Here is a 24,806-nt window from a genome sequence, read left to right on the forward strand (position 1 = left end):
ACAACCTTGTTTGCTGGAAACAAGTAGAATTTCATTGTTATTAGTTGGAATCCTAGTACCATGATCATATTTGGAAATGTATTTATTTAGATATAGCAGATATTGTAGATATTGAGCTTGAATGAGGTCATATTGTACTAAAATGCCCTTTGACTCTAACATGACAAGTGTCCTTAATTTTAAAAGGGAAGATTTAGGCACAGACACCTTCACACAGAGAGGATGTCATGTGTTCACTAGACTCATGCTCTCTGGAGTAGTTCATTGCCTAAAGCCTGAAATAGGAATATAAGACTTCAATCACTCCTAGTTAAAAGATAAGACAATAAGTTTATGTTGTTGTGACCCACCCAGAGTGTGGAGCTCTGTTACATGTCTGCAGCAGCTACTATAGAACTTATCTAAAGACTAGCTCCACATGGCAATGTATTCAACAATCCTCAATAAATGATGGAATTTTTTCTTTCTATTCCTTATATGTAAAACCTGATGGTGAAATATCATTGTTCCTGGATATCACTGTTCCCTCCATAATCCATTTCTTCTCTGCAACCTCCAAAGCCTACACTATTGTCTGCTTCCTAGGTTTAGTGCTTTTTCTTTCCTTTTTTTTTTTTCTTTTTTCTATTTTTGCCTACTGCTTGTTACTGTCATCTACAAAACTTAGTAACCTCTTATAGCTTCTTCCAGATTAGTGCCTGTATCTTTCTTTCCACCCCTACCCCTTCATGTCAAAACATCTAGTGAGATCAATGCTGTGATTTCTGGATTACCTACTTCCTTGTGTCCAGATATTATTTCCTCCATTCCAGTCCAGTCTCATAGTTTAGATAATGATTTTATTATCACTATCAATGGCACTGCTTTCAACAGCTAAGCTTCAAATTTCTCACCAGGTTCTATCTTCTGAGTTCATTCTTCTTTTTCATCCATATCCATGATATCCTCTACTTCGAATTGTACAGACTTCTAACCCACTGAAAATTGCCAGACATCCTTCTCTTCTTCTTGATCATCTAGTCTCTTTGCTTCTTTTCTTACCCAGTTCAAATTTTATTGACCTTTAATCAGAATGACCCTCTTGAACACACCCTTCATGCTCAACATATACTCAACACACTTATTTAACAAACATCTAGAACTAGTAATACCTTACAATATACCTATTTTAGGTCTCTGTCTGAAAAACTAAATTTGCCAAGATAATATGCATAAATACATGAGTAGAGTTATGACTTCCTTTAAAGTGATGATTGCCACAGTTCCTTTACCAAATGCCTTCACTACATATTTTCATTCCTCAGAAAGTCAAACTTTGAAATTCTCATTTTTTGATCCATTTTCCTGATTTATTTGTAATTTTCATACCAAGATCTAATGCCCAAGACAGCTCAGCCAGTCAACAGGGTCTAGAGGGAGGATGTGAGGATTGAAAAAGGAAAAGACAATTAGACAACATTATAACATGACTCCAGCCAGTGCTGAAGCTGAAGTTGGTTTATGTTTTCCCAGTCTGTTTTTATACCATTCTAGACACATGCAAAGAATAGGGTTAGTTCTAGATCAAAGACAAAGTAGTCAAGGAACAAACAAAGCATAGGAAAAAATAGTCTAGGGACAAATAAGGAAATAAACAAAGTCCTGAGGTCACTGTATCTAGGGGTTTGTCAGGATGACCAAGATAAAAGGAAAACCATACATTCCTCAGCTGTATTTACCTCGATCCTACTTCCTTGTCCTAGCCCAATGTCAAATTCCTGCCAAATTCCTAGAAGCAGCCCCAAAAGCTCTGCACAATCTAACTTCACTCTATAGTATGGAAGCTTCTTAACTTGCCCATTTCGGTTGATCTTGCCTTCTCTCCTTCTCAAGTACAAACTTATCAGTTATGTCTAGAGAAGCTTTGGGGAGATTCATTCCACTGTTCTTACCATCTACTCTTCTAAATTCCCTCTTTTTTCCTTTTAAGTTTAGATACCAAATTCCATCATTTAAATCACTTTTTCCATACATCTCCAGCTACCCTTGTCGTGATAGACAAAGGCCCGTCTACTTTAATCCAACTCAGGTGCTGGTTATATGTCTATAATTGAGCAGTTGGGTGAGGCTGGAGGTAAATGGATAACTATTGTGACTGTTCTTTCAAATATAAACTTAACCCTCAAAAGGACAAATACTGCCTAGCAACAGTACCCGTTCCTCTGATATTTTCTTCAGACATGTTTTTATTTTTCTTGTTTTCAAATATATTTTTATCCTTAGTTGACACATACTATAATTGTATATCATTATTAAATATACTGTATTTCAAAATATGAACAATGTGTAAAATGATCTGATCAAGGCAACTGGAAAATCCATAAACTTCAACAGTCATCATGGTTTTGTTTTGTTTTGTTTTGTTTTGTTTTGTTTTGTTTTGTTTTGTTTTTTGTATTAGAAACATTTAAAATATTTCTAGTAGCAATTACAATATATGTATAGTTAATTGTTATCACTCATAGTTACCCATAGTGCTATAGAACATATGAAGATATTCCTCTTATACAAGTATATCATTTTTTTCTTTTTTCATTAGATATTTTCTTCATTGACATTTCAAATGCTATCCCCAAAACTCCATATACTCTCCTGCCAAGTATATCATGGTTAACTTTTTTACCATCATACTTCCATTGCCCACATTTCCCTAAACCACTGTTAACCACTACTTTATTATCCACTTCTGAAAGCAAATGCTTTAACTGCCACATGTAAGGATATTCAGAATTTTTTTTCAAATATTCCTTTTATACCTTTCTTCTTCTCTTCAACCTCCAAAATAGGATCCATACTTGCTTTAAATTGGAAGATTTGCCTCTTGTTTTTACAAATAAAATAGAAGTATTTAGGAGGTAATTCCTATATGTTCCACATACCAAACTTATCTCTACATATACCTGTGACCATATCCTCTACCTTCCCTCTTGTGCCTTGAATAAACTGACATACTCCTATTAAGTACTAGCCCTTTTCTTAATATTGGGATTTTATTCTATTCTATCCATTGAAAGACTTTGATCCTTCAGGCATCTCCTTTTTTTATTACAACATCATATTTGATAATCATGAAGCTATGCTATAATCCCTCCCACTTTGAAAATACCATTCTTGACCCCACCCTTTTCCAGCACTTAGCACTATTCTTACTAGTAGCATAATCCCTATAGATAAAAATGTAGACGAATCATCTAGGTCTTCTACTTTCTTTTTTTTTTTTAATGGTTTTAGATCTTTATTGTAGAAAGACAAGGAGAAAGAGAGAAGGTAAAAAGAGAGAGAGATGGGACATGGCCACGTGGAGAGAGTGGGGAAGGGAGAGAAAGAGAAAGAGGGCTAGAGAAGAGAGTAAGAAAGGTGAGGGTTTACATCTAGATCTTCTTAACCTCTCATGGAGGATGCTTATGCAACATGGTTGCCTGCCCATGCCACTCCAACACTCAGCAGTAGTAAGCATAAACAATGATGTCCTTCTGGGAACTCTATCTTGTCTTAGCTCCCAGCACACCCTGCTTCATTGTCTGTCTCTGGTTCGTGGGTTGCCTTTTCCCTTCCAATTTGTAGGATGCCTCTTCCATTCTGAAGTGCCACCAAGTGACAGAGTTACCATAGCCTTCTTACCTAAAATAACACCCACTTTCCAGAGCTCTCATCTTTTCCCACAGCTTAATTTTTCCCCTATGGTAATGATCCCTTGCTCACCAGCCCTGACCTAGCACTTAAACACAAGATCTTTTATTCTATCGCCCATGGACCATGTGTTAGTATCATCATGAATGTCTCCTCCCTCTCAGGTAATTGTGCCTAGCAATAAGTACTCCACTACAAACCCCTTTATCAAGTCGACCATCTTAGGGTTGTCTTTGCTATGTTTACTTTTTCTGGATTCCCCACATTCAGTCTGTTGGCAAGGCTATTTTGTAGAATGATCTCAATTCACAAGCATGGAATGGATGGGTTCGTGAAAAAACAAATAAGTGTATACAACTGCATTGGTCTGTGAAGGGAATGATGAGAAATTATTCCATAGAGGTCAAAGACAGAAGCACAGTGTTCATGCTTAACATGTCTTTGGAATCTCTCATGAGGAAATGAAACTGGTGATAAAGTCAGATGCTAAGATTTATAGCAAGAACCCTCACTTCTCAGATTTGATCACTTCCCCTTAAATTACTGGCAAAGTCTGCTTAGCATTGCTATTTTGAGATATCTGATTTCTCTTCTGTTAATCGCTTTAAATAAGCTCAAGTTGGCGTGTTGCACTTTTAAATCATTGCTCTCTGAAAATAACAAACACCTAAACTTCAGTAATATATTAGTTATCAGCCACTGACTTTGTAGCTAACTACTGGTGTGTAAATCTAAAGGCAAGGAAAAAGCTAACTTTGAATCTGAAAGAGAGCAAGTGCTTTGCTCTGTTGAAGCTGAGAGAGAATGAACCACAGAAAACTGTTCCTGGCAACAGTCTCCAAGAAAAGAATAAATAAGAAATAAGTTGGGGTGTTTTTCAACTTACTGTTTTGAGCCAATGTTTTATATTTGTTTTTCAAGCCCAAACTCAATTTCAAACGTAAACAAGTAATGTTTTTAGGAATAGGAAACATTTATTCACTTTCTTTCTGGTACACAAAGAACATTAGCCCCTATAAAAATGCCTTGGATCATTGCTATTTCAATAAAACACTAAAAACTTGAGCCAGGCTTGACTCACATTCTCATTAGCATCCTGGGTTTATTGACCACTGTCCACATTCTTTTTAAGCTCTTTTGAATCCAGAGAGAACTTACCAGATGTTAAATGTTCAAATCAGTCACTCTAATAAAATTTCACCTAAGGAAGGCCCAACCCCACAGTTAAACCTGATAAGGCCACCCCAGAGATTCCCCAGTGACCATGAGAGCAATGAAGAGGGTAGAAAGCATAGCCTCTCCCCCCCAACCCCACCCCAAAAAATCTCCTTTCAAAAACCCTCTCATCTAAACCCATCGTTTCTGGTTCTTTCTCCTTTTGCAATATAGTAAAGTTAATACAAGTTTGAAGACAAACTATGCTGAGAGGAGCAAGTGGCTTATAAAGGATCAGAAGCTGTCAACACACATTGAAAACTGCAGAGAAGACAGGTCGCTGTGTCCATTAAAGTCATGACTTAGGTTGTCACAGGGTCTAGGAGGAGGAAATTTTCTATGATTAATAGACTCTTGGGAAAACTACTAAGAAATGAGTCCACTGAACAGGGAACAGAAGGGTTAAGAACTTGAGTTTGAGGAATGAAATATTTCAGTAGTAGCAGTAGTATTTGTAGTAGTAGCAGCAGTGGTAGTTGTAGTAGTTGTAGTAGTCGTAGTCATAGTCATAGTAAACAAGGAAGTCCATACCACAGCTTCCTGTGAAAGTCATAGAAACTGACACACAAACTTTCTGTCCTCAATCCTCAAACAAGTCACTGACGTTAGAGAAAACAGTTAATAACTGCACCTGTCCTGAGGAACTTACATAAAGACCACTCATACTAATAAGTAACAGTAGTATTTACTGAATGTTAGCCATTTCTAAAGTACATTCAGAGTAACTTTTCTATAACTGTTTAGCCCCTAAACAGTTATAGAAAGGAAAACTGAATGACAGCAATACAATCCAAGGAGCAGACACATTAGCCTCACATGAGAGAGAGCTTGTTAGAAATACAAGCTCTCAAGCCCCACCTCCTTTTACTGATGTGTAAACTGCTTTCGATACTAATGATTCCTATAATTATTAAAGATTCTGAAGCACCTGAGACCACCTGGTTTGGAGTAATACATGGATAAGATCAAACTTCCAGAATTCACTCTCTGACTATTGTGTTCTCTTGCCTCTTGTCATTAAAGAGTGTATCTTACGTGCCTAGTACATAATAAGTACCATCATATTTTTTTCATTATTTTTTTAATTTTTAATATTTTTATTACATATTTTCCTCAATTACATTTCCAATGTTATTCCAAAAGTCCCCCATAGCGCCCCCCACTTCCCTACCCACCCATTCCCATTCTTTTGGCCCTGGCATTCCCCTATATTGGGGCATATAAAGTTTGCAAGTCCAATGGGCCTCTCTTTCCATTGATGGCCAACTAGACCATCTTTCGATACATATGCAGCTAGAGACAAGAGCTCCGGGGTTCTGGTTAGTACATCATGTTGTTCCAACAATAGGGTTGCAGATCCCTTTAGATCCTTGGGTACTTTCTCTAGCTTCTCCATTAGGAGCCCTGTAATACATCCAATAGCTGACTGTGAACATCCACTCCTGTGTTTGCTAGGCCCCGGCATCGTCTCACAAGAGACAGCTATATTTGGGTCCTTTCAGCAAAATCTTGCTAGTGTATGCAATGGTGTCAGCGTTTAGAAGCTGCTTATGGGATGGATCCCTGGATACGGCAGTCTCTAAATGGTCCATCCTTTCATCACAGCTATGAACTTTGTCTCTGTAACTCCTTCCCTGGGTGTTTTGTTCCCAATTCTAAGAAGGGGCACAGTGTCCACACTTCGGTCTTCATTCTTCTTGAGTTTCATGCGTTTAGCAAATTGTATCTTATATCTTGGGTATCCTAAGTTTTGGGCTAATATCCACTTATCAGTGAATACATATTGTGTGAGTTCTTTTGTGATTGTGTTACTTCACTCAAGATGATGCCCTCCAGGTCCATCCATTTGGTTAGGAATTTCATAAATTCATTCTTTTTAATAGCTGAGTAGTACTCCATTGTGTAAATGTACCATAATTTCTGTATCCATTCCTCTGTTGAGGGACATCTGGGTTCTTTCCAGCTTCTGGCTATTATAAATAGGGCTGCTATGAACATAGTGGAGCATGTGTCCTTTTTACCGGTTGGGACATCTTCTGGATATATGCCCAGGAGAGGTATTGCTGGATCCTCCGGTAGTACTATGTCCAATTTTCTGAGGAACCGCCAGACTGATTTCCAGAGTGGTTGTACAAGCTTGCAATCCCACCAACAATGGAGGAGTGTTCCTCTTTCTCCACATCCTCGCCAGCATCTGCTGTCACCTGAATTTTTGATCTTAGCCATTCTGACTGGTGTGAGGTGGAATCTCAGGGTTGTTTTGATTTGCATTTCCCTGATGATTAAGGATGTTGAACATTTTTTTAGGTGCTTCTCTGCCATTCGGTATTCCTCAGGTGAGAATTCTTTGTTCAGTTCTGAGCCCCATTTTTTAATGGGGTTATTTGACTTTCTGGAGTCCACCTTCTTGAGTTCTTTATATATATTGGATATTAGTCCCTTATCTGATTTAGGATAGGTGAAGATCCTTTCCCAATCTGTTGGTGGTTTTTTTTTTTTTTTTTTGTCTTATTGATGGTGTCTTTAGCCTTGCAGAAGTTTTGCAGTTTCATGAGGTCCCACTTGTCAATTCTCGATCTTACAGCACAAGCCATTACTGTTCTATTCAGGAATTTTTCCCCTGTGCCCATATCTTCAAGGCTTTTCCCCACTTTCTCCTCTATAAGTTTCAGTGTCTCTGGTTTTATGTGAAGTTCCTTGATCCACTTAGACTTGACCTTAGTACAAGGAGATAGGAATGGATCGATTTGCATTCTTCTACATGTTAACAACCAGTTGTGCCAGCACCATTTGTTGAAAATGCTGTCTTTCTTCCACTGGATGTTTTTAGCTCCCTTGTCGAAGATCAAGTGACCGTAGGTGTGTGGGTTCATTTCTGGGTCTTCAATTCTATTCCATTGGTCTATTTGTCTGTCACTATACCAGTACCATGCAGTTTTTATCATAATTGCTCTGTAGTAGAGCTTTAGGTCCGGCATGGTGATTCCACCAGAGGTTCTTTTATCCTTGAGAAGAGTTTTTGCTATCCTACTTTTTTTGTTATTCCAGATGAATTTGCAGATTGCACATTCTAATTCGTTGAAGAATTGAGTTGGAATTTTGATGGGGATTGCATTGAATCTGTAGATTGCTTTTGGCAAGATAGCCATTTTTACAATGTTGATCCTGCCAATCCATGAGCATGGGAGATCTTTCCATCTTCTGAGATCTTCTATAATTTCTTTCTTCAGAAATTTGAAGTTTTTATTATACAGATCTTTCACTTCCTTAGTTAGAGTCACGCCAAGATATTTTATATTATTTGTGACTATTGAGAAGGGTGTTGTTTCCCTAATTTCTTTCTCAGCCTGTTTACTCTTTGTGTAGAGAAAGGCCATTGATTTGTTTGAGTTAGTTTTATATCCAGCTACTTCACCGAAGCTGTTTATCAGGCTTAGGAGTTCTCTGGTGGAATTTTTAGGGTCACTTATATATACTATCATATCATCTGCAAAAAGTGATATTTTGACTTCATCTTTTCCAATTTGTTTCCCTTTGATCTCCTTTTGTTGTCGAATTGCTCTGGCTAGGACTTCAAGTACAATGTTGAATAGGTATGGAGAAAGTGGACAGCCTTGTCTAGTCCCTGATTTTAGAGGGATTGCTTCAAGCTTCTCACCATTTACTTTGATGTTGGCTACTGGTTTGCTGTAGATTGCTTTTATCATGTTTAGGTATGGGCCTTGAATTCCTGATCTTTCCAAGACTTTTATCATGAATGGGTGTTGGATCTTGTCAAATGCTTTTTCCGCATCTAACGAGATGACCATGTGGTTTTTGTCTTTGAGTTTGTTTATATACTGGATTACGTTGATGGATTTCCGTATATTGAACCATCCCTGCATCCCTGGGATGAAACCTACTTGGTCAGGATGGATGATTGTTTTGATGTGTTCTTGGATTCGGTTAGCAAGAACTTTATTGAGGATTTTTGCATCAATATTCATAAGGGCTATTGGTCTGAAGTTTTCTATCTTTGTTGGGTCTTTTTGTGGTTTAGGTATCAGAGTAATTGTGGCTTCATAGAATGAGTTGGGTAGAGTACCTTCTGTTTCTATTTTGTGGAATAGTTTGTGAAGAACTGGGATTAGATCTTCTTTGAAGGTCTGATAGAACTCTGCACTAAACCCATCTGGTCCTGGGCTTTTTTTAGTTGGGAGACTATTAATGACTGCTTCTATTTCTTTGGGGGATATAGGGCTGTTTAGATCATTAACCTGATCTTGATTCAACTTTGGTACCTGGTATCTGTCTAGAAACTTCTCCATTTCATCCAGGTTCTCCAGTTTTGTTGAGTATAGCCTTTGGTAGAAGGATCTGATGGTGTTTTGGATGTCTTCAGGATCTGTTGTTATGTCTCCTTTTTCATTTCTGATTTTGTTAATTAGGATGCTTTCCCTGTGCCCTCTAGTGAGTCTGGCTAAGGGTTTATCTATCTTGTTGATTTTCTCAAAGAACCAGCTCCTTGATTGGTTGATTCTTTGAATAGTTCTTCTTGTTTCCACTTGGTTGATTTTGCCCCTGAGTTTGATTATTTCCTGCCGTCTACTCCTCTTGGGTGAATTTGCTTCCTTTTGTTCTAGTGCTTTTAGGTATGTTGTCAAGCTGCTAATGTGTGCTCTCTCTAGTTTCCTTTTGGAGGCACTCAGAACTATGAGTTTTCCTCTTAGAAATGCTTTCATTGCGTCCCATAAGTTTGGGTATGTTGTGGCTTCATTTTTATTGAACTCTAAAAAGTCCTTAATTTCTTTCTTTATTCCTTCCTTGACCAAGGTATCATTGAGAAGAGTGTTGTTCAGTTTCCACGTGAAGGTTGGCTTTCTATTATTTATTTTGTTATTGAAGCTCAGCCTTAATCCATGGTGATCTGATAGGATGCATGGGATGATTTCAATATTTTTGTATCTGTTGAGGCCTGTTTTGTGACCAATTATGTGGTCAATTTTGGAGAAAGTACCATGAGGTGCTGAGAAGAAGGTATATCCTTTTGTTTTAGGATAGAATGTTCTGTAGATATCTGCCAGATCCATTTGATTCATAATTTCTCTTAGTTTCACTGTGTCCCTGTTTAGTTTCTGTTTCCACGATCTGTCCATTGGTGAAAGTGGTGTGTTGAAGTCTCCCACTATTATTGTATGAGGTGCAATGTGTGCTTTGAGATTTACTAAAGTTTCTTTAATGAATGTGGCTGCCTTTGTATTTGGAGCATAGATATTCAGGATTGATAGTTCCTCTTGGAGGATTTTACCTTTGATGAGTATGAAGTGTCCCTCCCTGTCTTTTTTAATGACTTTGGGTTGGAAGTCAATCTTATCAGATATTAGAATGGCTACTCCAGCTTGTTTCTTCATACCATTTGCTTGGAAAATTGTTTTCCAGCCTTTCATTCTGAGGTAGTGTCTATCTTTTTCTCTGAGATGAGTTTCCTGTAAGCAGCAAAATGTTGGGTCTTGTTTGTGTAGCCAATTTGTTAGTCTATGTCTTTTTATCGGGGAGTTGAGTCCATTGATATTAAGAGATATTAAGGAAAAGTAATTGTTGTTTCCTGTTATTTTTGTTGTTAAAGTTGGCATTCTGTTCTTGTGGCTGTCTTCTTTTAGGTTTGTTGAGGGATTACCTTCTTGTAGTTTCTAGGGCGTGGTTCCTGTCCTTGTATTGGTTTTTTTCTGTTATTATCCTTTGAAGGGCTGGATTCGTGGAGAGATAATGTGTGAATTTGGTTTTGTCGTGGAATACTTTGGTTTCTCCATCTATGTTAATTGAGAGTTTGGCTGGGTATAGTAGCCTGGGCTGGAATTTGTGTTCTTTTAGTGTCTGTATAACATCCGTCCAGGATCTTCTGGCTTTCATAGTCTCTGCTGAAAAATCTGGTGTAATTCTGATAGGCTTGCCTTTATATGTTACTTGGCCTTTTTCTCTTACTGCTTTTAGTATTCTATCTTTATTTAGAGCATTTGTTGTTCTGATTATTATGTGTCGGGAGGTATTTCTTTTCTGGTCCAGTCTATTTGGAGTTCTGTAGGCTTCTTGTATGTTCATGGGCATCTCTTTCTTTAGATTTGGGAAGTTTTCTTCTATAATTTTGTTGAAGATGTTTGCTGGTCCTTTGAGTTGAAAATCTTCATTCTCATCCACTCCTATTATCCGTAGGTTTGGTCTTCTCATTGTGTCCTGTATTTCTTGGATGTTTTGAGTTAGGATCTTTTTGCATTTTACATTTTCCTTGATTGTTGTGCCGATGTTCTCTATGGAATCTTCTGCACCTGAGATTCTCTCTTCCATCTCTTGTATTCTGTTGCTGATGCTCGTATCTATGGTTCCAGATTTCTTTCCTAGGGTTTCTATCTCCAGTGTTGCCTCATTTTGGGTTTTCTTTATTGTGTCTACTTCCCTTTTTAGGTCTAGTATGGTTTTGTTCATTTCCATCATCTGTTTGGATGTGTTTTCCTGTTTTTCATTAAGGACTTCTACCTGTTTGATTAGGTTATCCTGTTTTTCTTTAAGGATTTGTAACTCTTTAGCAGTGTTCTCCTTCAATCCTTTAAGGGATTTTTGTGCTTCCTCTTTATTGTCTTCTACCTGTTTACCAGTGTTCCTTTGTATTTCTTTAAGTGTGTTATTAAAGTCCTTCTTGAAGTCCTCTACCATCATCAGGAGATATGCTTTTAGATCCGTGTCTAGCTTTTCCGGTGTGTTGGGGTGCCCTGGACTGGGCGAAGTGGGAGTGCTGGGTTCTGATGATGGTGAGTGGTCTTGGTTTCTGTTAGTAAGATTATTACGTTTACCTTTCGCCATCTGGTACTCTCTGGGGTTAGTTGTTGTCGTTGTCACTGTTTAAAGATTGGAGCAGAAGCTGTGTTCCACTCACCAGCAGTCTCAAAATCCTGTGGCGGGGGTCGTGGGTAGCTGGCAGTACCCCGGTGCTGGTCCAGCCGGAAGAGGCCTGTGGTCCTACTCAGGCCGGTTTTCTGCTTCCCTAACTAATGCAGTCTCAGGTCCCGCGCGCAATTGGATTGGAGCAGAAGCTGTGTTCCACTCACCAGAAGTCTTAAGATCCTGTGGCGGGTGTTGTGGGTAGCTGGCGAGTGTCAGCCGACCCTGTGCCCTAGCTACCCTGGTGCTTTTCTGACCGGAAGAGGCTTGTGGCCCTACGTAGGCTGGATTTCTGCCTCCCCAACCAGAGCAGTCTCAGGTCCCGCGTGATTGGACTGGAGCAGAAGCTGTGTTCCACTCACCAGCAGTCTCAAAATCCTGTGGCGGGGGTCGTGGGTAGCTGGCAGGTGTCAGCTGACCCTGCGCTCTAGCTACACTGGTGCTGTTCCGGCCGGATGAGGCCTGTGGCCCTACTCAGGCCTGTTTCTGCTTCCCTAACTAATGCAGTCTCAGGTCCCGCGCGCAATTGGATTGGAGCAGAAGCTGTGTTCCACTCACCAGAAGTCTTAAGATCCTGTGGCGGGTGTTGTGGGTAGCTGGCGAGTGTCAGCCAACTCTGCGCCCTAGCTACCCAGGTGCTTTTCTGACTGGAAGAGCTTTTTCATTATTTTTATTAGACATTTTCTTCATTTACATTTCAAATGCTATCCCCAAAGCCCCCTATACCCTCCCCTCACTCTCCAACCCACCCACTCCTATTTTCTGGCCCTGGCATTCCCCTGAAGTACCATCATATTTTAGGAATGCTTTGTAACTAGCTCTATATTAAAAATGAACTTTTAGTAAACTGACCTTACTCTTACCAAATACAGCACAGATAGGAATATCAACATTAAAATGGAACAGAAGGACCTAAGAAATCAAGTGTCATTTCTGTAGAACTTGATAGTGAGAGAAACGCTGAGTAATGTGTCTAAGGTGAACCAGGAAATTGAGGGTGTAGTAAGGCATGGAGCTTAAGCATTGTAGGTAGGGCTGTCTGTTATCATGCAATTGCTGGATTCTTATACAGAATTTTTTAAAAAGATTTTTGAATAAGTATGCAATTAGCAGATGCCCATAGTTTCATTTTTCTGTTTAAAGTGCTCTGTCAACCATGGAGGCTACTTCTAAATGTTGATGAATACAAAATATCCTTAAAATATGCTTCTTCATAAACCAATTGCTTACTGCCCAATAGCAGATATGTTTCATGGGTGTTTCCTGGCATTTGACCAGGTGTTTCCTGGCATTTGACCAGAACATTAATGTAAAATTGGTGTTGTATACAATAAACTTTGAACGATAGTGTAACACTCCCCCCAGCACACCAAGAAATTTTCTATGCAATGTTAATCCTTACCATTCTACCCATCTTCATAGATAAGCTTTTAAAGAATGGCAGTGCTTTGACCTTTAAATAAATAATAACATATTCTTCTCATAACCATTTGTCTTCTGATTGGTTATGCCATGTTTTACTTCCGGTCTGCTGTCTGCATATGTTTGTCCTTTTCCTTGTGTAAACACTGACATCTATGCCTGACCATTTCTCCTTCTATATCTGCATCTTTTCCAGATACTCAGTTATCTAAAGCATTCTCATTGGTTCAATACCTTTGTTCAAAACCTTTTTTGATAGCAAGTATAGTTGAAGATAACCAAGATGTTTTTCTTCTTTAAGTTAATTTGTGAAGTTAGCATGCAATGCTATGGGCTCCATTATGGCACACACACACACACACACACACACACACACCTAATGAGAAAAAGAGAGTGAGAGAAAGACAGAGAGATAGAGACACAGAGACATAGAGAGACAGAGAGACAAGGGAGGGGAGAGAAAAGAAATGCTAAAAAGGCTGTGGAGAAAGAGGAATTTCACTCACTGTGAAACCACTCTTAAAATCTATATTAAGAATACTCTCGAGTTCGATCGGTAGCGGGAGCGGAGAGCGGACCCCAGAGAGCCCTGAGAGCCCCACCGCCGCCGCCGGCCTAGTCACCATCACACCTGGGAGGAGCCGCAGGCCCCAGTCACCATCACCGCAACCATGAGCAGCGAGGCCGAGACCCAGCAGCCGCCCGCCGCCCCCACCGCCGCCCTCAGCGCCGCCGACACCAAGCCCGGCTCCACGGGCAGCAGCGCGGGTAGTGGCGGCCCGGGCGGCCTCACATCGGCGGCGCCCGCCGGCGGGGACAAGAAGGTCATCGCAACGAAGGTTTTGGGAACAGTCAAATGGTTCAATGTAAGGAACGGATACGGTTTCATCAACAGGAATGACACCAAGGAAGACGTATATGTACACCAGACTGCCATAAAGAAGAGTAACCCCAGGAAGTACCTTCGCAGTGTAGGCGATGGAGAGACTGTGGAGTTTGATGTTGTTGAAGGAGAAAAGGGTGCGGAGGCAGCAAATGTTACAGGCCCTGGTGGAGTTCCAGTTCAAGGCAGTAAATACGTAAATACGCAGCAGACCGTAACCATTATAGACGCTATCCACGTCGTAGGGGTCCTCCGCGCAATTACCAGCAAAATTACCAGAATAGTGAGAGTGGGGAAAAGAACGAGGGATCGGAAAGCGCTCCTGAAGGCCAGGCCCAACAACGCCGGCCCTATCGCAGGCGAAGGTTCCCACCTTACTACATGCGGAGACCCAATGCGCGTCGACCACAGTATTCCAACCCCCCTGTGCAAGGAGAAGTGATGGAGGGTGCTGACAACCAGGGTGCAGGAGAGCAAGGTAGACCAGTGAGACAGAATATGTATCGGGGTTACAGACCACGATTCTGAACGGGTCCTCCTCGCCAAAGACAGCCTAGAGAGGATGGCAATGAAGAGGACAAAGAAAACCAAGGAGATGATACCCAAGGTCAGCAGCCACCTCAACGTCGGTATCGCCGCAACTTCAATTACCGACGCAGACGCCCAGAGAACCCTAAACCACAAGATGGCAAAGAGACAAAAGCAGCCGATCCACCAGCTGAGAATTCGTCCGCTCCCGAGGCTGAGCAGGGCGGGGCTGAGTAAATGCCGGCTTACCATCTCTACCATCATCCGGTTTGGTCATCCAACAAGAAGAAATGAATATGAAATTCCAGCAATAAGAAATAAACGAAGATTGGAGCTGAAGACCTTAAGTGCTTGCTTTTTGCCCGCTGACCAGATAACATTAGAACTATCTGCATTATCTATGCAGCATGGGGTTTTTATTATTTTTACCTAAAGATGTCTCTTTTTGGTAATGACGACAAACGTGTTTTTTAAGAAAAAAAAAAAAGGCCTGGTTTTTCTCAATACACCTTTAACGGTTTTTAAATTGTTTCATATCTGGTCAAGTTGAGATTTTTAAGAACTTCATTTTTAATTTGTAATAAAGTTTACAACTTGATTTTTTCAAAAAAGTCAACAAACTGCAAGCACCTGTTAATAAAGGTCTTAAATAATAAAAAAAAAAAAAAAAAAAAAAAGAATACTCTCGAGCTCTGATCCCAGGACTCAGGTGAGATTGCCATCTTGTATCCCGGGTCTCTCAGAGACCAGTCCAAGCAGGAGAGCACGCAGGCCTCAGAAGCAACAGAGCTTCTTGGACAGGGACCCTTCGGGCCTTCATCCTCAGCCAAGAGGCATAGCACATAGCTGAGACCCAGAGCTCTGGGCACCTTCCCCACCAGAGGAGAGTCGGCCTCCAGGGTGGGCTCTGACCACTGGGACTCAGGAGAGAGTTGGACTCCCAGGAGTGCTGACAGAGGCTAACAGAATCACAGGAGGAACAAGCTTCAGGAAGAGACAGCTAGAACATCTAACACCAGTGATTACCAGATGGCAAAAGGCAAATGTAAGAATCTTACTAACAGAAACCAAGACCACTCGGCATCATCGAGACCCAGTACTCCCACCACAGTGAGTCCTGAATACCCCAACACACCTGAAAAGCAAGATTCCGATTTAAAATCATATCTCATGATGCTGGTAGAGGATTTTAAGAAGGGCATTAATAGCTCACTTATAGAAATAAAGGAGAACACTGTTAAACATGTAGAAATCTTTAAAGAGGAAGCACAAAAATACCTTAAAGAATTACAGGAAAATACAACCACACAGGTGATGGAACTAAACAAAACCATCCAAGATCTAAAATTGGAAGTAGAAACAATAAAGAAATCACAAAGGGAGACAACTCTGGAGATAGAAACCCTAGGAAAGAAATCAGGAACCATAGATATGAGCATCAGCAACAGAATACAAGAGATGGAAGAGAGAATCTCAGGTGCAGAAGATTCCATAGGGAACATGGACACAACAATCAAAGAAAATGCAAAATGCAAAAAGATCCTAATTCAAAACATCCAGGAAATCCAGGACACAATGAGAAGACCAAACCTACGGATAATAGGAGTGGATGAGAATGAAGATTTTCAACTTAAACGGCCAGCAAATATCTTCAACAAAATTATAGAAGAAAACTTCCCTAACCTAAAGAAAGAGATACCCATGAACATACAAGAAGCCTGCCTCCAATGAAGGAGCTAGAGAAAGTACCCAAGGAGCTAAAGGGGTCTGCATCCTTATAGGAGGAACAACAATATAAACTAAGCAGTACCACCCCTGTTCCCCCTCCCCCTGAGCTGTGTCTCTAGCTGCATATGTAGCAGAGGGTGGCCTAATCAGCCATCATTGGGATGAAAGGCTTTTGGTCTTCTGAAGATTATATGGTCCAGTACAGGGGAATGCCAGGGCCAGGAAGTGGGTGTGGGTGGGTTGGGGAGCAGGGCAGGGTGGGGGTATAGGGGACTTTTGGGATAGCATTTGAAATGTAAATGAAGAAAATATCTAATAAAAAAAATGAAAAAAAACCTCTCGACATAAATAAATAAATAAATAAATAAATAAATAAATAAATAAAATCTTCCATATGCTCCAGGTATACCACTTCTTGGTGCATTCTCAAGGGATCAGAATTCTATTCTATAGAGATATTTACTCTCCCATGTTTATCACTACCTTATGTCCAGTAGATGAGAAACAAACTAAATTACCTTCAACAGATTAATGAATTATTAAAATGCCTTACATATATACACAGTGCAATACTATTCAGATACAGAAGAAATGAAATAAATGCATAAACAGAAAATATTATATCCAATACGATAATGCAGACACAGAGAGACAAATGCCAACTTAGTGCCTTTCACCTGTCTGTGATCCTTAGCTCCAAACATCTGACATAAGTGTAACTGCCAGGCCACATCAAAGGAGTTGCTCTTTGCAGCAAGTGAGGACCAGCACAGAAAGTCACAACTGGACACAGCACAGAGGACAATGGATCATGGAGGTCCCAGTGCAGTAATGTACAGTGATGCTCAGGAAACATAACAGAAAAGGGACAGAAAGGTTAAAAGACTCAAAATACCATGAAGTCTGCTGTGAAATAGCTTCATTTTAAAAAACAAACAAAAACAAACAAACAAACAAAACCTGAACAGCAATGGTGATATCAATAGAGCTAATATGAAAGGGGAAAACTCAGGGGATCCCAGCACTAAACAAACAACTACAGGTAACTAATCCCAGCTCCTGGAAGAATTAGCTTGTCTCAAAGGAAAAAACTCTTATTAATAGTTAGCCAACACGAAGCAGCCAATCCTGAAATCAACTACACACAAACAACAAAACAAGATTTGTCAGTTTGCACATATATACATTTGTAATAACAAGCAAAAAAAGCCAGGCAGTGCTGAGGCACACCTTTAATCCCAGCATTTGGGAGGCAGAGGCAGTCGGATTTCTGAGCTCAAGACCAGCTTGGTCTACACAGTGAGTTTCAGGACAGCCAGGGCTACACAGAGAAACCCTGTCTCGGGGAAAAAAAAAAAAAAAAAAAAAAAAAAAAAAAAAAAAAAAAAAAAACACCCAAGCAAAGAAAAAGCTATTTTTGTGAGAGTGGGAGATCATGGGAGGGGCTGGGGGAAGAAAGGGGAAGGGAGAAGTGTTGTTCTTAAATGTATTAAAGTGTAACCAAAACTAAAGTCAAAATAAACTATACTTTTCTTTTTTAGATAAAAAGAGTAACATTGTTTTCTGTATTATGCTACTTTCTTCACAACATGAGGTAATCTATTTAAAAATTTTAACAATTCAATTATCTGAAAATCCAAAAGGCTAAGTCAGTTCAGTAGTTTTGGGGGTTGGCAGTGCAGGATATTAAACCCTGGGCATCATTCATACTAGGCATGCACTTACCACTAAGCGATTTTCCCAACCCTTACAGGAAATTGTGAACAATTAATCTTTAAGTTGCTGATCCAGTTTTACTGCCTGAAAGCATACTCCAAGATTATATATTCAGCTTTAAGAGACTAAGTTTTTCGCCACAAAAAAAAAAAAGGAATATATGCTCTATTATATTCTATTCATGCAATGAAGCTGTGTTTGGTAAGACTTTAATTCACATCTTTTTGTTTGTTTTCATACTAAAAGGAGAAACAGACTTCTTTTTTTTTTCTTTTCTTTTTTTTACAGTCCAGGCATTACCCACCTCCTGGTCAGCCCTCACACATTTCCTCATCCCATTCCCCCTTCCCCTTGTCTCTAAGAGGATGTCCCCACCCCACCCCCACCAGGCCTCCCTACTCCCTGGGGCCTCAAGACTCTCAAGTGAGTCTTCTGTCACTGAGGCCAAACCAGGTAGTCTTCAGTTGTATATATGTCTGGGGGAGAAGGGGGATCATCTCAGACCACTTCTTGTACACTGCCTGGTTGGTGGCTCAGTGTCTGAGAGATCCCAGGGGTCCAGGTTAGTTGAGGCTGCTGGTCTTCCTAAAGGGTAGCCCTCTTCCTCAGCTTCTTCCAGCCTTTCCCTAATTCAACCACAGAGATCCCTGACTTCAGTCCAATGGTTGGGTGTAAGGATCTGCATCTGTCTCAGTCAGCTGCTGGTAGGGCCTTGTAGAGGACAGCCATGCTAGGCTCCTGTCTGTAAGCACACCATATTATCAGTAATAGTGTCAGGCCTTGGAGCCACCCCTTGAGATGAATCTCAAATTGGGCTGGTCACTGGAGCTCCTTTCCCTCAGTCTCTTCTCCATTTTTGTCCCAGCAGTTCTTTTAAACAGGAACAATTCTGGGTCAGAATTTTTGACTGTGGAATGGCAACCCTATACCTCCACTTGATGCCCTGTCTTTCTACTGTACGTAGACTCTACAAGTTCCCTCTCCCCACTATCAGGCATGTCTTCTAAGGTTCCTCCCTTTGAGTCCTGAGACTCTCACCGACCAGGTCTCTGGTACTTTCTAGAGGGTCGCCCCACCTCCCACCCTCTGAGGTTATTTCCATTTATTCTGTTGACCCTCAGGGCTTCTCTCCTGCCCCCAACCCCCAATACCTGATCATGCTCCCCTTTGCCTCTCCAGCTCCCCTCTCCCACCCAGATCCCTCCCTCCCTCTGCCTCCCATGATTGCTTTCTTCTCCCTCCCAAGTGGGACTGAAGCATCCTCACGTGGGCCATTTGGCTTGTTAACCTTCTTGAGTTCTATGGAATGTATCCTGGGTAGAAAAACCTTTGACAGAATTCTTTGTCAAAGCTTTTGTGAGTTTCCTGAGAAAGCTTCATCATAAATAGCACCATATTTGGTAATTACATATATTCATTTACTGGCTCACTTATAGCATAGTTTAAGCCCCCAGAGTAAGAAGATATGCAGAAAATATACACAAATGAATTTTTGTCTAGTCTGTCTTATTTCCGGTGGCAAAGACAGATATTGTACAAAAGTCCACAGGGGGCATGTTCCTATAATAAATGTGTGTCCTGGTAGACCATAAAGAAGGCAGATGTTCAATGCCCTTTGAAAGATACAATCAAAAGTGTTTACCTACAACCACGTCCTACTGCTAAGAACAAGGTAAAAATAGTTTGTTTTTTTAGTGACTGAGTTAAAACAGAAACTCATTAACAGGTTACAACTCATAGGCAACTATTTGCTGTGGCATTATACTAACATGAAAATACCTTGAGTTCCCACGGGTGCTCCTTACCACGCAGCTAATCCTCTTCAAGGCTAGGCAAATGAGCACAGCCTGGAGCAGAAGTCTCAGCTGTCTGGCAGGACAAGTGAAGCAAAGATACATTGAAAAGCTGTTTTCAGGCTCTTAGGAGTCTTCATGAACAACAATGCTATGAAGCCAGTAACCAATAAACCACCAATCAGAGACAAGAATTTAGCTGTTCTTATTTAAACATGGACTGTGGCAGGAGCACAAGTGTAGGGAAGGGCAGTGGCTTCCATGAGAATTGCAGGCACAGGCTTGAAACACAATTACAGAAAAAAATTACTGGGCATCATTTTCTAGAATAACTTATTGGTCATCAATCATTTCAGCTCCAAATGCAGGAATAAGGACATGCATATTGAGCACCAGTTTCCTGTATTCTGATATACACTGGGAGATATAGAGCAACCCAAAGGGACTAGAACCATGACCGAGTTGACAAATTTATATGTGGCCATGCTATCCAAAGTAACTCCCACAACACTCAAAATACAACCATGAATAATGACTAGACTCTTCTTTTCCTGACGGAATGAATCATCTGAAGATATCTTAAAGTCTATGAGCTCATAGACAATCACTGCCACGTCCACCAATTTATTTCCAAAGCCAAGTGCTTCGTACGTCTATGTCCTAGATAGATGAGTAAAGGGACAAGTGATTGGACTGTTGCATTGCTTACAAACTGACTATAACCTGACTTAAGCTTAATATACATAAGCACAAAGAATGGAGAGACACTGAAGGGTGTGAGGAGTGGAAAAAGGAGAACTAGTGTCCATAATATAATCTATAAAAATGAACACCAAACCAATTATACGCAAGTATACAAGCTGAAACTACATGCTTGATTTACTAACTAAGATGCAGCTCCTGAACCCACCCATCCCTGATTCAGAGCTATTGCTCTGAGTGTCTTCCCATGGCCACTCTCATTGCCATGCTGCCCCTATCAATTACTGACGCTAAATTGCAGTCCTAGCAGAGTAGTCTGTGAACTCCAACACATCTCTGAATACTTGAGAGACTGTAGGAGCACAGTCTGCACAGGTGCCTACTGGGTTAGAATAAGTGGCCTCACATGGACCATTGGAAGTCTGCTGGTTTAGAAAGATCTTTCCTGGTGATCCCCAGAATCTATGAGAAAACATGTGACCAAGTCCCATCACCCACCGTGGGCTGTAAGTTGGCCAATGCATGCCTGTATACTGCTAAAGTCATGATAAACTCAATGACCGGAAGGGGCAACTGGCCGTCTGTGCTCAAGTTTGGTTTTCTTGTTTTCATGTGTCTCTCTTTCTGATAATGTGATGAGAATCTAATCAATTTTTCTCACATGTGTTTGATTTGCCTTTTGTCTCCTAGAAACATTTATGAAGTATTTGCTGGCATGAACTTTATTTTCACTTTGAAAACAATCCATTCTATCTTTTTTTTTTACTTCAACTTCATTATCATTATTATTGTTTGCATATGTGTGGTATATGTGGGTGTGAGTGCACTTGTGTGTGCCTCGGCACATGTGTGGAGGTTGGAGAGCAGCCCTGGACAGGTTTTTTCTTGCCACCTTTACATGAATTCCAACTATCAAACTCCAGCCACCAGTCTTTTGTAGCTTTTAACCACCAAGCCATCTTGCCTGCCTTGCCTTTTCTCTTTTCGATATTTTAATTTCTACTAAAAAATAAAATGCACATTCCTAACTACAGACATTTTATATTATTCTTTGTATTTCTCTTCATCTGGGCATCAATTATACTCGTAAAAGATGGTAGATAATTAGAGGTCTTCAAATTAGCATCTAATTTGGTTACACCTAAATATTCGAAAGCTAAACTGTTGGGAACCATTGAAAGCAATGAAGTGTCCAGACCCCTGGTTTCACTCAAAGAATGCAGCAACCAGGACGCACCTTACTGCACCTCTGCTTTCACTACTGTGCATGGATAGAGCCATGCATACATTACAATTAAATGCCAAGTCTTCTGACAGCTGTCACTGGTCACCAAATTCTGTTTGCTAATTAATTCTTATCACAGATTTGGTAAGCTTAGAATCATGAGAATATGGAAGAAATCAGTGTATTTTTGTAGCCTTCATTCTTTTTGTAAACTACATTTATGGAACTTCAAACTCTATTTCATTCCTATAATTAGCAATATTCAATACAAATATAGAGCTATGTTTCCTCTTTATATGCCGCTACCATATAAAATTTACTTTGATATTCATAAATATAATTATACAGTGATAAAATCATTAGATTAAAATATGAAAGAAAATTAGAATGGAAATGAATTCATTAAGAAAAGGAATGATAACATTTTTGTGGTTAAATTCTACCCTACCCCCCAAAATATTGCCTTTTCTGCCTTTCACTGGGAAAATTATTCCTTCATTGCATGATAATCCAGCAATGACTATCTCTGAAGGAGCTACCAGGCAAGACAATACTGATGTCCCTCAAAGCCCAGGAATAGTTGCTTCTAGACCTATAACTCGACTTAAGTCTAAGTAGGCTCCTAGATAGGAGGTTCACTTCATCTCTAATGAGCTTAATAACTTTGCTAATTCCTTCAAGAACATTCATGTGTAGGAATGAATTTTAGTATGTGACATAATGGTGGAAGGAGCAGAAAACTGGATGTAGATGGGCTTATTGATATGAGCACTCTGAGTGGATGGTCTAGATTTAATGTAAAAGCCTTCACAGTTTAAAAAATATATACATGTAAAGGTTTGCTTGAATGATTGGCTGAAGGATTAGTCAAAATATGACCCACTGAAAAAGAGTTGGAGATGCCTGATATCCCTTGGCTTAGTGTTGATGAGGGATCTTAAGGCTCATGGAAATTGCAGCACTAGAGTGGGCACACTGTGTAAAACCTGATCCTCCACGATGGGAAGGCCCAGAAGATGTGCCGTTCACTAGACCTGTAAGACACAAAACGGTGAGAAGGGCACCAGCGCATTTGAAGACTTTTTTATTGCACTTTTCCTTGTGCTAGACCTTAGGGTCAGAGATGCTGTTGCTTAATTGGATGATTGGTGAATAGGTGTAATTGGGCCTCAAAAGAGCAGGAGCCAGGTGGCAGCACTAACGAGCAAAATGTAAGGTGTTCGTAGTTATTATAAGTCATAATCGATTGCAATGTCCATGACGTCCTGTCCCATAAAGGGCAGCTCAAAGTCAATTTTATGGTGGCATGACTCACATAGACCTTTGGTACTAGCTAATCAATCATTGTGTTTCTAGGCAGAAAATAGATAAGAAGCCTACTACATTTTTGTTTGATCTGTGTAAGCAGAAAAATGTACAAACAAGTGAAAGAAATCTCCATTGGACCATGGCAAAAGAGAATCTCCAGCCAGTGAACCAACTTCCAGACCTGAGTCAATTCGCAGACCCAGAAGACCTCGTATGAAGGGACAGCAGGGTTTGCCTGAGGAATGTGAACTCTGTGACCACAATACCTGACAGAATCAACTATGGGAAGAAAGATCAATCTGGCTCATGATTTTGAAAGTTTCACTCCATTCTGGCAGGGAAGGCACAGTGAGCCAATCAGATCATGTCAACAGGCTGTGCACAACATGGCAGACCAAGGATCGGAGCAAAACAGGAAGCCAGGACAGGAATAACTTCGTTTTTAAATGAAAAAAATTATTAGATATCTTCTTTATTTACATTTCAAACACTATCCCCTTTCCTCCTTTCCCCTGGGAAAACCTCCTATCCTATCCCCCTGCCCCCTGCTCATCAACCCACCCACTTCTACTTCCCTATCCTGGCATTCCCCTACACTGGGGCATGGAGCCTTCACAGGACCAAGGACATCTCTTCCCATTGATGTCTAACAAGATCATCCTCTTTCTACATATGAGGCTGGAGCCATGGGTCCCTCCAGTGTATTCTTTGGTTGGTGGTTTAGTCCCTGGGAGCTCTGGGGGTACTGGTTGGTTCATATTGTTGTTCCTCCTATGGGGCTGAAAACCCCTTCAGCTCCTTAGGTCCTTTCTCTAGGTCCTCCATTGGGGACCCTGTGCTCAGTCCAGTGGTTGGCTGAGAGCATGCACCTCTGTATTTGTCAGGCACTGGCAGAGCCTCTCTAGAGAGAGCTATATCAGTTTTAAATGCTTGCCTCTGTGGCTTGTTTCCATCAGCAAGGCTCAATCTCTTAAAGTAATACCCTACAGGCTAGGACCAAGTATTCAACCATGAGCCTGTGAGAGACATTCCAGATTCAAATCAAAGCACTAGGTTTTGGAGAATCTCTCCAAAATAATCAAGCTTTTGGATAAATCTGTATTTTATTATATTAAATGTTTAAATTAAGTTGTATTATTGATTTTTTATTAAAGACAGGTTTGTCGATGATTTTTAAAAAGAAAATATCATGAGTCCCTGTTTGAATGACTGTGAAGAACTGGGAAAATTATAAAAGTCATTTAGAATCCTTTTTTCTTGAGCATCACTTAGAGAACCTGTGGGTGTGTGCAAGCTCTTGGACAGTAAGGCCTGATAAGTTAGTTCAAGGAGGTCAACAGTCAGGCACTTATGAGCTTATCAGAAAGCATATTTTCCAGGACATCCACTTCTGTGCTGACCAGACTCTCCATCTGCTTATGTGTGTTAAGTTGTTTCCTTAGAGTTTGATCTTGCTCAGCCAAATAGCCTACAACACATTTCGCTTCCCCCAAATCTCTAGAATAATATTGACAAGGAATAGAAATCGAAATTAAGTCCGAAAATGAAGATGGCATTACTAATGGATCACGAAATGTCAGTGGTGTCTTCTTTATGTCATGCTAATGATATTTCCAAAACTTTATGTTTCCCCTCAAATTACAAGTGACTTTCCATCTCTAGACCCCTTGGGTACAGACAGCCAGATGTTCTAGAGTATTTCATC

At 40.4% G+C, this 24,806-nt stretch overlaps 2 pseudogenes; one reads left to right on the forward strand and one right to left on the reverse strand.

Moving 5' to 3' along the window:
- The window catches only part of LOC110310728 (proteasome activator complex subunit 1-like), a 56,234-nt pseudogene extending 42,390 nt beyond the window's left edge, over positions 1 to 13,844 (reverse strand).
- Positions 13,845 to 13,864: 20 nt separating this feature from the next.
- LOC147000816 (Y-box-binding protein 1 pseudogene) lies at positions 13,865 to 14,920 on the forward strand (annotated as a pseudogene).
- The last annotated feature ends 9,886 nt before the right edge of the window (positions 14,921 to 24,806 follow it).

Source organism: Mus caroli, unplaced genomic scaffold (assembly GCF_978045245.1).
Source record: "Mus caroli unplaced genomic scaffold, Mus_caroli_1 scaffold_16, whole genome shotgun sequence".
In the NCBI taxonomy this organism is placed as follows: Eukaryota; Metazoa; Chordata; class Mammalia; order Rodentia; family Muridae; genus Mus; species Mus caroli.